Source organism: Maylandia zebra, linkage group LG6 (genome assembly GCF_041146795.1).
Source record: "Maylandia zebra isolate NMK-2024a linkage group LG6, Mzebra_GT3a, whole genome shotgun sequence".
Classification (NCBI taxonomy): Eukaryota; Metazoa; Chordata; class Actinopteri; order Cichliformes; family Cichlidae; genus Maylandia; species Maylandia zebra.
The window spans coordinates 5,746,952-5,761,214 of NC_135172.1; the positions used below are offsets into that span (position 1 = coordinate 5,746,952).

The following is a 14,263-nucleotide window of genomic DNA, read 5'->3' on the forward strand; positions in this document are numbered from 1 at the left end:
TCTCAGATTTGCTTAAAAACCTTTCATCTAATTAGAAATCCCAGTCTTCAATTAATTCAATACAAAATATTACATAGAGTGCACTATACAGGTCATCGGATGTTCAAGATGGGCTTTACGTCTACCAACAACTGCTCACACTGCCAAACCAATTCACTGGACAATTATATCCACGCTCTTTGGTTCTGTCCACCAGTTCAGAAGTTTTGGCGCGAGATATGTGAAGACTTATCGAAGTGTCTGAAATGTAACATTCCAACTTCCCCCTTAGTGTGTTTGTTGGGCAGCTTAGATAATGTCACTTCAGAAAAGAATATCGCCCATATGGTTTTCACTGCCCTATGCATAGCCAAGAAAACAGTCCTCATGAACTGGAAAAATAAAAATAATCTTAATTCTAACCAATATAGAAATTATCTATTAGATTACATTAGTCTTGATACAGCCTCTGCCACCACATCAGATCAATTGCTCTGGGCTCCTTTGATCAGCTCCATCACCTAGTGGGGGTGGGGGGTCATAGTTTGGTCCCGCCTTCAATGTTGTGATTGGTGTGGGGGTAGGGACAGGCTTAGGGCGTCGGGGGGTTCCCCGGAGGCATTTTCCTTGGGGGGCTCAACCCGGGGTAGCGGTCATGTCCGGTTAGGGGCTCTGTTGGCTCTCAGGTGACTGTTTCCTCGCGGCTGCGTGCAGCGGGACTAGGGGAGGGTCTGTGCTGACGGACGTGGGTTACTGACCTGGTAGCCTGGCTGCCCCTGGGTGGGTCCGGGATGGGCGTGAGGTTCTGGGGGCGCTCCGTCTCTGGGCTGGGGCCCGGGCCGGGCCTCGGGGGCTTGGGTCCTGGTTGGTGTGTTGCCGGGGTTGTGGGCGGGTGGGTGCATGGGGGCCCAGCCCTGGAGCAGGGTGCCGCCGGTGCATCGAGCCACCTGGGGGGCTCTTCAACTGGTGGGGAAGATTGTCACATCTTGCAGGAGCTTTCCTCTCCTCAGGGGCTCTCTCTACAGGAGGGGGAGATACAGGAGAGGTGGAGGAAGATCTCAGCCTGGGTGTTTATTGTCTTATGTAGTCTGGAAGAAGAGTGGATGGTGGGGTGGGTGCAGTTTTCTCTGTGGTGGGGTTGGGTGGACTGTCCTGGGCTCTGTGGGGCCGGGAGGCGCTGCTGCGCTGGGCCCCGGTCTGGATGGGCCTGGGCCCCCTTTCCCTGGAGGGTCGCGGAGTATGGGGGTGCCTACTGGGGTCAGCGGGGGAGCTGGCCCCAGGGAGGGGTCACTTGCCCCTCCCTTCCTTCCCTCCCCATCTCCAGCTGCCTCCCTCTTCCCGCTCCATCACAACCACCCACACATGCAGGACCTTGGAGTAGGGGTATGTCACCAGGGTGCAGAGGAGGCCACCCCCCCCTGTCCCCTTCTGGCTGCCCCTGCCTCAATTTTATCCCACAACTTAGACATTCACATTACTCACACCCTCATTACACATACATATAGGATCTTGGGGGTGGGCACGATACACGGAATCCAAAGTACCATCAGGGTGTACACCTCACCCCTGGCGTCGTTGCCCACCTCTCAATGTTAAATAGACGTAGACATTGAGGGCCAGCAGGAGGGACCATGCGCTTACCTGCTGCTCTCTGGCAGGTAGCTCCAAGCCCTCCTGGGTTTTAAATGCACCTTAGAACACACATGCATCAACACTACAATGAGCGGGTGGAGGGAGGTTTGGAGTCTTCTCTCACCCCCATTCACTGCGACCTGCTGGAGCAGGGGGGCTAGGAGGAGGAGTTGGCCGTCCGACTGCGGTCTGGAGTGTGGGGCCTCCCTGCTGCTGCGGAGTCGGGGCGGTCTGCCTCCCCCCACCGCAGGGAAAAGGGTAACACCACCTGGGTCTGGGTGCAGTTCCCCCCCCTCCAGGGGCAAGGGTACCTAGACCCGGTTAGTAGAGTACGCTTGGGGAGTGTGATCGTGTGTACAGCGTCTCTTTATGTCTGTCTCCACGTTGGTTGAGTGTGGAGTAAGTGCATATGAGAGCATGAGGGTGGGAATGGATGTTTGTATATGTGTGTGCCTGTATTTCTGTGTCTATATGTCAGGTTGGGTGTCAGGCGCCACCTCTCTGGGGACATCTTAGGCCCTCCAAGGTTTGGAGGCCTATCTCCCCCTACCACCACTTCCCCTGCCAGTGGCGGACTCCCTCAGACGTCGGTGCGTTGGTGGTTCTTTGTGTCCGGGGATGGGCGTCCAGGTACACACCGGCTCACTCCTTGGCGGCCGCTTATCGGGGCCTGGAGCCTGGGGCTTGCTCGGGCCACTTTGGAGGTGGGGTGCCCCCGGCCTCTCGGCCTGGGGCTCGGTCACTCAGGCACGGCTGGCTGCCGGCGGAGCTCACGGGCACGTCACTGCAACCCCCCCTGGCTTCTGCTCCGCGGCTGCTGAGTGAGCCCTCATCTGGGACTCTCCTCAGCTCTGTTGGTCTTCCTTGGTCTCTTGTGTTCTGGGGGCCTTGTGTTCTGGGGGCCTCTGGATGTCTGGAGTTTTGATCTCCTCCATACCTGCTTCATGCCCTGGAGGACGGGGCTGTGGCCCCCCCACACCCTCTAGCAGATCATTACATGAAGGAACCTTTTAAAAAACAAAAAACAAGCGCGTCCATGCTCACAGGTGTACACACGGGTGATCACACCCACAAACTACACCCTTTTTGGCTCCTACCTCAAAGCACACTGTGTTCTGTTGATCTTATGTGCTGCACAATAATGTTTAATATTTAGTATTTACTGTCATATTCCCATATATCATTGTGATGTTGTTTATTCTATTACTCTTGTTCTCTTCTGCTTGTTTTCTTTTTTCTTTCTCAGCAGGTGACCCAGGTGATTGATATATGCATTTTCTTTTTCTTTTTCTGCTCATTCTGTTGGTTTTTGGTTTTTGCCCTTCTCCCCCGTCCCTCTTCTCAGCTGTTTCTCTTTCCCTCTTTCTTTCTCCCCTTCTTTCCCCCAGTCAAGTCTGTCCCATGTTCAGTAAGTGAAAATAAAATAAACAATAAAAGGTGAATCAAATGGACCATTATGGCAAGGCTGGGATGGTCAATTTGGTAAAGTAAATCCGTTGGGCATCTTTCTTTGCCTTTAGACAACAATTCTGATGGCAAAAGAGCCAAACGGGACAGGCAAAAAAAAAAAAAAAAAAAAAGTAACTGAGCTGTTGAGAAACTGCTTTTTCAATGATCTTACTTAAAAATGGGAGATTTGAGATCGGCCTTTAGTTGTTCATTTGTGTCTTGTCAAGATTGTCCTTTTTCAGTATAGGTTTTATTACAGCAGTTTTTAGTGATTCTGGAAACACACCTGATAATAAAGAAAAGTTGACGATCTGTAACAGGTCTGACTCTAAAGTATTTGAGACCTTTTTGAAAAAACTTGTTGGCAGGACATCTAAACAGCAGGAGGAGGAGTTCAGTTGACCTAAGATGTCCTCCAGGTCTTTGCTGTTAATCGGGTGAAACTGTTTCATGGTGTTTAAACAGTTTTTTGGTGGATACAGTACATATCCTGGATCTGCTGTTGATGTACCAATTGCTTGTCTAATTTTTTGGATTTTTTCTGTGAAGAATTTGGCAAAGTCATTGCAGGCAATGTTCGAATGAAGTTCAGCTGCCACTGACACAGGAGGGTTTGTTAGCCTGTCAACTGTAGAAAATAAGACCCGAGCATTATGGCTGTTTTTAGTGATGATGTCAGAGAAGTAGGACCTTCTTGCACTCCTCAGTTGTAAATTATAATTGTGAAGTTTCTCTTTATAGATGTCATAATGAGGAGGTTTGTTTTTCTCCATCTGCGCTCAGCTTTCCTACACTCTCTTTTTTCATTTTTCACTAGTGTGGAGTTTCTCCATGGAGACTTTTTCCTTTCAGAGATAACCTTCACCTTAATGGGAGCAATAGTGTCCATTACATTTAACATGTTAGCATTGAAGCTATTGACGAGCTCACTGACTGACCCTCTGGACAGGTCAGGTGTTAATGGGAAGACCTGGTTAAAAATCACACTACTGTGTTCAGTTATACACCGTTTTGTGATCACTGTTGTTGATATATTTATGTGGGCTGAGATTTTACTTTCAAAGAAAACACAGTAATGATCAGACACGCCCACATCAGACACAGTAACCTTTGAAATGCTCGGGCCCTTGGAGATCAGTAGGTCAAGAGTGTGTCCTCTATTATGTGTGGCCTCTGTTACATGCTGAGTCAGCCCAAAGTTGCCCAGAGTGTTACTCAGGTCTTTAGTCCCTTTGTCCTGAGGGTTGTCCACATGAATGTTAAAATCCCCAACAATAATTACACAGTCAAAATCAACACAGATCATAGACAGCAGTTCACTGAGGTCATTAAAAAAGTCTGTGCATTAAGAAACACAACTTTGGATGGGGCCTTCAGCTGTAAAGCCACATATTCAAAAGACTGAAAACTTCCAGGAGATAGCTGCTTACATTGGAATGATTCATTAAATAGGACAGCAACCCCTCCTCCTCTCCTGCTCACCCTGGCCTCACTGATAAAACTGTAGTTAGGAGGGGTCGTCTCGATGAGAACAGCTCCACTGTTACCTTGGTCCAACCAAGTGTCAGTTAAAAACATAAAATCAAGGCTGTGCTCAGTGATTAAATCATTAATTAAAAATGTTTTCCCAGCTAAAGATCTAACGTTTAATAAAGCCAACTTAAGTGTTTTAGAGGTATTACTTGTCCCCTCGTGTTTGGGAGCAGTCTCAAGGTTCAAGGTTCAAGGTTCTTTATTTGTCACATGTATAGTTATACAAGTATAACACACAGTGAAATGTAGCCTGACACGCTCCTCGACATGTGCAAAAATTGGGGGGGGGGGGGGGGGGGTGTAGAGGAAGAACATTATATATATATATATACATACATATAGTATATACACTGGGTGAATGTGCAGTAGTAGCAGCAAGCAGGTGAATTCTGTACATTAATATGAATAGACATCTGACTATTTTACAGGATAGACAATATAAACATATTTAAAATTAAAGGAATTGAAATGTACATTGTGCCTTGGTTTAGAGTGTCTGGAAGAGAGTCCTGTCTCAGTCAATTATAGATGATGTGAGAGGGCGGGTGTGTGTGTTTAGGGCACGGATGGCTTGGGGATAGAAGCTCCTCTTGAGTCTCTCTGTCCTTGCCCGGAAGATGCGGAACCTTCTACCAGATTGCAGAAGTTGGAACAGTTTGTTGCCAGGATGGGACGGGTCCTTCAGTATCTGCGCTGCTCTAGTCCGGCATCTCCTGGTGTAGATGTCCTGAAGCGGGGGGAGAGCAATCCTGCAGCAGCGTTCTGCTGTACGGATCACTCTCTGGAGAGCTTTTTGGTCCTTCACACAGCTGTTCCCAAACCACAATGTCATGTTCTGTGTGAGGATGCTCTCCACAGCACCTGTATAGAAAATCCTGAGGATCTTTGGAGAGACCCTGAACTTCCTCAGTTGTCGTAGGTGATACAGGTGCTGCCTAGCCTTTTTGGTCTGGACCTGAATGTGGGCAGCCCATGTCAGGTCTGAGGAGATGTGGACACCAAGATACTTGAAGGACTGCACCCTCTCCACTGGAGCTCCATTGATGATGATGGGCTTGTAGTCTGTGGCACACAAGGTATGTTTACTATGTGGGAACATTACAACTTAGATGTTTTACAGACTAACACGTGAAATATTTATAATACAATTAACGAAAAGAAAAATGAAGGTAGAATCCAATACAAGTATGCAGATATAGGAGAAAATTTATTGATCGTGAAAAATACTCAAGATAAAATGATATCTGCAGGCATGAGGGATGTAGTGTGGTTCATTTCACTCAGGCACCTTCCTTAAAGCGCGTAGTCCAATGGAGTTGTTTTGTTACTACCAAAAAATACCCTACGAAAAACTGTGATGAAGATAAGACGCTTGAACACCTCTTGTTGGACTGTTATAGGACAGTTGAGATAAGACTGAGGACGATGGAAATTGGATATGATGTTAATATTAATGTTAAAGCAATTAAATATGGTCTATTTAAAGAAAAAAATGGGTGAAGACAAAAAGGAGATTATTTTGGTTAATAATGTGTGTAATAAATACTCACATTTGGAAAACAAGAGCCAAAGCTGTAATTGAACAGAAAATCATAAGTAGTGATGTTGTGAGTAAACATTATTACAGATTTGAGAATAAGAAGAACTTTAGACCTTAACCTTGGCAGAGTTTTACGTTGGGATGTGTAAAAATCGTAAGTTTAATAAGTGGCTTGTGAGTTTCTGTTTCTGTATCTTTCTCTAACTTTTAACTGTGTCCCTTCCTTTGACGAGCAAAATGTCTTGTATGTAATTGTATTTTGTATTCTTTATTAAGTTGTTTAAAAAAAAACAACAACAACAAAAAAAAAAACAGAAGAAGAAGAAGAAAAAAAGCAAAACCGGCTAAGACCAAGACTCGCTCATTCCGTGCCAAGTGAGCTTGGCGGATGGTGACTCCGCCAAGGAGCTCAACAAGTTCCTTGGCGGAGTCACCATCGCCCAGGGTGGTGTGCTGCCCAACATCCAGGTCAGAGGGTTAGGGTGCTGCTGCCCAAGAAGCCTGTGAAGGCAAAGTAAGAGCTGGTGACTCTGCTTCAAGCTGAAAACAAACAAAGGCTCTTTTAAGAGCCGCACACTTCTCTCTGATTAAACATCCTCGTGATTCCTAATAATCTTCAGACATTATAAATTCTACACTGAACAAAAATATAAACACAACACTTTTGTTTTTGATCCCATTTTTCATGAGCTGAACTCAAACATCTGAAAAATTTTCTACATACACAAAGGACCCATGACTCTGAAATATTGTTCTCAAATCTGTCTTAATCTGTGTTAGTGAGCACTTTTCCTTTATCAAGATAATCCATCCAACCTCACAGGTGTGGCATATCAAGGGGCTGATTAGAGAGCATGAATATTGTACATGTGTGCCTTAGAATTTTGGCCTTAACATTAAAAGATTAGGAGCTGATTGTAATCATAATGCACAAACATTCGACTAAAAGAGCTTATGTTAAGAAACCAATTATATACTCTCCACTTTCACTCTATACATACTGCTGATGAGATTGTGCTTCAGAAATCAGCTTTTCTTGCTGGTGATGTTTGTGCTGATTGCATCAGCTGTTTGCACCGCTTGATATCCTGACCAGATGAGGATAATCGGTTTCTGGCTCCATCCGGCCAGGTAAACAACCTGTCATCTGGCATGGTTTTCTGTCTGTTAGTAGTGTGAAAGTGAGACGACCTGTCCAGGTGCACTAAGCCTCTCTCCTTATGACATCTGGGGCAGAATCCAGCCTAATGACCCAAAACTGAATAAGCAGTTAACAAAAACAGCAAAGAAGAGTGGAAGAAGCAAGGGAGGCAACTCTTGAGTTAATCCTTGCCCCTCTGCTTATATTGCTCCAGTGTCAGAAATCATCATTGAACAGCTGCACCTTATGCCTCTAAGTTTGGCAATTTATGGGTAAGACTGAAATATCTTGAAGAAGGAGAACCTCCTACAAGGGAGTATGTTGCGGAGGAGTTGCTATTTCATTCCTCGTGTGAAAACTCGCGACATTTACTCTTTCATCTCCCTGTCAAACAGAAGAGACTTCGAACTGTGCTTCTTCCAGGAAGCCCCGCTTCGACGTTTCATGGAGATTTTCCTTTCACACTCTGGCCACCAAAAATGGAAAGAGTGGACTGTAGAACTATCTCTTCAAATTGAAGTGACAACACTCATGGTAAATTTTTTGAACAGGAAGAATACCTGATCAACACATTGAATTATATCTGAAAAGATATTGTGATGTGTTACATCCACCTATTAAACTGGTGGATAAATTCAGCCTGTGGTATGGGGTACTGAAGTTTAAAGTTTGTCTGCAGAGGGATGAGGATGGACAGCTCATCCAAATCCCAAACTCCATCTCCCTGGGCCCGTACAATGGTTGAGTTATCGACCATTGTACGGGCAAGCGGCTAGATGCTTCATTTGGCAGGGTTTGGATCACCAAGTAAAAGAATGTCCCATGATTAAGTGGTGGAAATGCGTAAACATGGGACACAAAGCCAAAGCATGCAAAAATGAAAGTGAATGCTCTCTGTGTGGCCAAAAAGGACAAATTTTTTTTTTTTAAATGTCCAAGATCGACCAATATAGCTAAGAATCCAGAGCAACCTTCTTCTGCTCTTGGGACGACTGATTTACAGCAGACAATAGGAACTCTAGAACACTCGGATATGGGCTGGCTGATTGCAACTCAAGCCCTAGCAGAAGAACAATTGTCTCCAGAACAGTCAGGAAACCTTTCACACCCTGAGTCTCAAGTGCCTCCTACTTTGATTGTACTGCTGAACAGGTTATATCTGAGGAGGAGCATCTGGATCCAACAAGAAGGTAGTGGAGGTTGTGAAGAAGAAAAATCAGATACACGTGATAAATATGACTCAAACTCAACAACATCAGAGGTTGACAGTGAGAATAATGGCAACAAAGAAGAAAAGGACGACGAAAGTGATGAGGACGTCGCGTCAGAAAGCTATAAAAGCGCGAGTGAAAGCGAAGAATTTTCGGAGTTAAAACCAACTGGGAAAACTATACTAGGCCATGAAGGGTCACCCTGCTATGGAAGAACTGATTAATGCCCCCCCAATCGAGGAACTGGGAAAAGGAGAATTATGTGACTCTATTGTGGCATTACGTGTTCACTAAAAAAAAAAAAAAAAAAAAAAAAGAAAGAAAGAAAAAAAGTGATACAAGTAATATAAATAATTATAGCCAAAAAACAATAATTAATGTTGATTATAAAATTAGCTAAAATTATAATAAATAGGTTGGAAGATGTATTCGATAAAATTATTGTGAAGGAACAGACATGTGTCGTAAAGGGACGCCAGATATGGGATAATTTGTGCACCCTGAGTGAGGCAACAACAACAATAAAGTATCATTAAATTAGATGGGAAATAATGATTCAGGGTAAACAACTGCACCAAGGAAATTCCATTTTTCTTCTCAAAATGTAAAATGTCTGTTGAAAAATCACATTAAACAGAGATGTGATTAACTTTTTATTTTACCAAACATAACATCAATGATGACACAATCAGTCTTCATCAGAAGTGCTCAAATCACTCTCAGTGGCATCGTCTGGAATGTCCTCCTCCTCCGAGTCCATTTCCAGGAGTGGTTGGTGGCTGAGGATTCTCTTGTACACGTCCTTTACTTTGAGCATTTCAGCTTTCAGTTCACTTTGTTTTTTTAAAACCAGGCTACAGAGTCCCTTCTGTGCATCCTCCGACATGCCAACAAAGGAGGCTGTAAAAAGAACAAAACAAATAAATATGAGAAAAGTAAAAAAGAAAAACAACAAAAAACCTCACCTCATAAACACAAGGAATTAGGATGCTGTAATTAAACATTTTTTTAAAAGGGAGAAGGCAGTGTTAGCTAGCAATCTAGATATAGGTAAAAGATCCAGTAAGACTTTAGCATCTGCTCTTATTTTCAATCGATTCATCAAAAAATTAATAAATAAATAAAGTGCTTACAGTCTGAGGAGATTGTCCCCAACACCACAGATCGCATTCGCAACACTGTCCAGCGATGCCGCATCTCCCTGCAAAGGATCATCTCCTCCTCTCTCAGGCGCCTCACAGCCATCACCTTCTCAAAGACCTTTCTCTTTGTCCGGAGGTCAGCAGCAGCTACAGTTTAACAACATCAGATGGGAAAACATAGTAGCATATTATGATTCAAGAACAAAACATTCAACTACTGCTCAGATACTGGGAGTTTGTTTAAAAAGGATATTTAGAAATCAAGAGCTTACTTGTGCTCTGCCAGGGCCAAACGTCGGTCTGCATGAGGGCATCACTGGATACGATTTGCTTTGTTGGTTCAGCGAGCTTGTTGTAGTCGTCAACAGCAGCCGCCAAGCATTTCTTCTCAACTAAGATGACCTTGCGAATTCTGTGTCGCCTCTTGTTGCTATCTGTAAATAATCATAAAAAATTCACACCTTCACATAATGTATATAGTTACATTTTAATCTACACTCATCAATTTGTTTGCTAGAACAAATCACATCCAGCTCAAACAAACCTGGATCTGATTTTATTCTGTTTACACAGTAGCTGTACAAGCTGTACAAGCTGTACAAACTCAGCATCAAACGGTCCATTTCAAAGAAACTGGGACGTACCATTTTGTCTGTAAAGACTTTGTGTTCGCACTCTGATGATGACGACAAGCTCATCTATTCGTGCCTGCAACGCTCCAAGGCTGCCATCAGTTTGATCACTTTCTAAGTGAGAGGAATATTAATCAGAACACAGGATGAGTAACAGTCACCAAACTACAGTGGACTCTGTAATCACTGACTTGATGACATTCATTATAAGACATCTGGAGCCTTCATGTGCTGCATTATCATGATAATCATGAGATAACAAGTATGTTGGTGTTCAGGTTTATAAAACCAACTAGTACGACATCATTTCAACCCAGGTTCTATCCAATTTGATGAAACACAACAACTCTGCCATAAATTCTGCTTTTACAAGGCTTATTTTTCATTGTTTGTTGACACTGTCAGAAAGATCTTAATTCTACTTTAAGTTCTTTAATGAGGCCATGGTGGGTCCTATTGTTATACATGAGTGCATTATATTGAGACTCACCTTCAGCCCATTTCTGCACATCAGCCACCCATTGCTGCAGTGTATCGTCATCCACACCCAGCTCATTTCTGCTCGCATTCAGGCTCTCCACTTGTTCTCTAAGGATCCTTATGATCTAAGAATGCATTCATAAATGTCATTCATATTGACATTAAAAGAGTACTGGTGTTTTCCCCCCCATTACCACACACATTAAAATGGGTGTTGAAAAAAATGACCTTTAGATATCTCTGGCTCAAAGTGCGGCCCAGTTGTTCCACTTTCCTTTTGTTCCAGCCCAAAGCCAGGAGGGTCAGCATGTTTGTTCGCCCTGCATTTCAGTTAGTATACAAATTAGAATTAATGAGCAGGAGACTGAGTGGAATCTCAGACACGGACACATACCTGCTTTAGACATGTACTTCGTTGTGATGGCCGCCCGAGACAGGAAACCGTTTACTTGTTCCACCTCTTCTCCAACTGTTGAACCGGCCCCATCCTGAAACGCACCTCCCCATTTGATCTATAGAAAGGAGGTCACAATACATGACTGCTGAATTCATTCAACCTTATAACAAAATGTCTCAAACTAATCCAAAACTACAAGCTGCAGTATACCTCGCATTTCCAAGTGTGAGCCTTTGCATGCATGACGGAGAGAAAAGGACGCATTGACAAGAGGTTCCTCAGCTCAGGGCACTGCTGAGCCACCTTGGTTAAATAGGGGAAATATTTACAGGCCACATCAGAGCAAAGGAACGTAATATGTCCTGGGACGTTAGCTGCCAACTTCCTCTGGAGAAAAAGGGGGTAAGCAAAGATCTCCCCTCGAAACATGTTCAATGCAGCTAAGAGAACTCCGTGGCGACAAACAGCTATTTCCATGCCCTCCTCATCCAACTTCCCAGTGGACTTTTTGGACGACTCCTTTGCTGCAGTCCAAGATGAAGAGTAGCTAACATATTGTCTATAAGACAAGGCCTGGCCTCTTTCCACTTTTGCGAGGACACCATATTTCTGATCGCCCAGTGAGTAGCAGCTGACTCAGACGACGTCTCACAAGTCATGGCTGCGTCCTCTTCTCCAGCCTCCAACAACTGAAGGAGCTCCTGACGAAGCACCTCAGTTCCACACACTAACAGAAAAAAAAATAAAGAAAGGAAGAAACTCTTCCACAAAGTGAAAAACACTCTAGGCAGTATGTTTCTTAGGACTGCACAAAAGCCCTGCATAACTCAACTATAACAACAAATATAAAAGTAAACAGAAATCACAATATATACAAGAAGGTAAAGTACCTTTTGTTGGGTTGACACTGGCAACATAACTAGGTTCTTCACGTGGACATTGATGCTGCTCTCTGGACACTGCCCCCCCCCCGTGTCCAAGGCAAGGCAAGGCAAGGCAAATTTATTTGTATAGCACAATTCAACAACAAGGTGATTCAAAGTGCTTTACAGAGACATTAGAAACAAAAAGAAATAAAAAGCATGATTTAAGATTGATTAAAACAAGCAAACAAACAAACTAACTAAACACACACATTCACATTCACACCTGTTCGCGCGATCTGAACCCTTATCGTAAGGGGAGCTACCAGTCCTTCTGTGGATGAGCTACTTTCTATTTTAAATTCCCTGAATTTAAAATACTCTCTAGACCCAGTCTAGACCCAGCTGGGGAGCTACCCAGAGCTCTAAACCCTTATCGTAAGGGGAGCTACCAGTCCTTCTGTGGACGAGCTACTTTCTATTTTAAATTCCCTGAATTTAAAATACTCTCTAGACCCAGTCTAGACCCAGCTGGGGAGCTACCCAGAGCTCTAAACCCACTTAACAAACAAACAAACAAACAAAACAGTATATAAAATCAGTAAGTTTTGAAATTTAAGATAAAATCAGAACAGTAGATAAAATCAGTAGTTAATGTAAGTTTTGAAATTTAAGCTTAAAAGTGTGGATTTGGTGCTTTATTCAAATGCAGCTGAGAATAGGTGAGTCTTCAACCTGGATTTAAATAAACTGAGTGCTTCAGCTGATCTGAGGCTTTCTGGGAGTTTGTTCCAGATATGAGGAGCATAAAAGCTGAATGCAGCTTCTCCGTGTCTGGTTCTGACTCTGGGAACTGATAAAAGACCGGATCCAGATGACCTGAGGGATCTGGAAGGTTCATACTGGGTCAGGAGGTCACTGATGTATTTTGGTCCTAAACTATTCAGAGCTTTATAGACCAGCATCAGAACTTTAAAGTCTATCCTCTGACGGACAGGCAGCCAGTGTAAAGACCTCAGAGCTGGACCGATGTGGTCCACTTTTTTGGTCTTAGTGAGGACTCGAGCAGCAGAGTTCTGAATGAGCTGTAGTTGTCTGACTCATTTTTTTAGGTAGACCTGTAAAGATGCTGTTACAGTAATCAAGCCTACTAAAGATGAATGCATGGACTAGTTTTTCCAGGTCCTGTTGAGACATCAGATCTTTTATCCTTGAAATATTCTTGAGGTGATAGTAAGCTGACTTTGTTATTGTCTTAATGTGTTTTTCTAAGTTTAGGTCTGCATCCATCACTACACCCAAATTTCTCGCCTGGTTTGTGGTTTTTAGATGTATAGATTGAAGTTCTCTGGTGACCTGTAATCGTTTTTCTTTGGCGCCAAAGACTATTACCTCAGTTTTGTTTTTGTTTAGCTGGAGAAAATTGTGGCACAACCAGTCATTAATTTCCTCAATGCATTTACCAAGAGCCTGTACAGGGTCTTGGTCTCCTGGTGACATTGCGATATATATTTGTGTGTCATCTGCATAGCTATGATAGTTTATTTTGTTGTTCTTTATAATCTGTGCCAGTGGGAGCATGTAAATGTTAAACAGAAGGGGTCCCAAGATGGAACCTTGGGGAACTCCACATGTGATACTTGTCTGCTCAGATGTGAAGTTACCTATTGATACAAAGTATTTCCTGTTTTCTAAGTATGTCTTGAACCAGTTTAGTACAGTTCCTGAAAGACCTGTCCAGTTCTCCAGTCGTTTGAGTAATATGTTGTGGTCAACTGTGTCAAATGCTGCACTGAGATCCAGTAAAACTAAGACTGACATTTTTCCACTGTCTGTATTCAGACATATGTCATTAAACACTTTGGTCAGAGCGGTTTCAGTGCTGTGGTTCTCTCTAAAAACTGACTGGAAGGCATTGTAGCAGTTATTCTGTTTTAAGAAGTAACTGAGCTGTTGAGAAACTGCTTTTTCAATGATCTTACTTAAAAATGGGAGATTTGAGATCGGCCTGTAGTTGTTCATTTGTGTCTTGTCAAGATTGTCCTTTTTCAGTATAGGTTTTATTACAGCAGTTTTTAGTGATTCTGGAAACACACCTGATAATAAAGAAAAGTTGACGATCTGTAACAGGTCTGACTCTAAAGTCTTTGAGACCTTTTTGAAAAAACTTGTTGGCAGGACATCTAAACAGCAGGAGGAGGAGTTCAGTTGACCTAAGATGTCCTCCAGGTCTTTGCTGTTAATCGGGTGAAACTGTTTCATGG

At 43.5% G+C, this 14,263-nt stretch overlaps 2 long non-coding RNA genes across 2 annotated transcripts; both read right to left on the reverse strand.

The window, feature by feature from the left end:
• Positions 1 to 9,125: 9,125 nt before the first annotated feature.
• LOC143419128 (uncharacterized) lies at positions 9,126 to 9,773 on the reverse strand. Its single transcript, XR_013099108.1, has 2 exons — positions 9,619 to 9,773; positions 9,126 to 9,385 (listed from the first exon to the last, which is right to left on the reverse strand). It is a non-coding gene; the product is annotated as an uncharacterized LOC143419128 (long non-coding RNA).
• A 523-nt stretch (positions 9,774 to 10,296) lies between these two features.
• LOC112434927 (uncharacterized) lies at positions 10,297 to 11,040 on the reverse strand. The gene is made up of 3 exons (XR_013099194.1): positions 10,968 to 11,040; positions 10,750 to 10,864; positions 10,297 to 10,373 (listed from the first exon to the last, which is right to left on the reverse strand). It is a non-coding gene; the product is annotated as an uncharacterized LOC112434927 (long non-coding RNA).
• Positions 11,041 to 14,263: the final 3,223 nt, after the last annotated feature.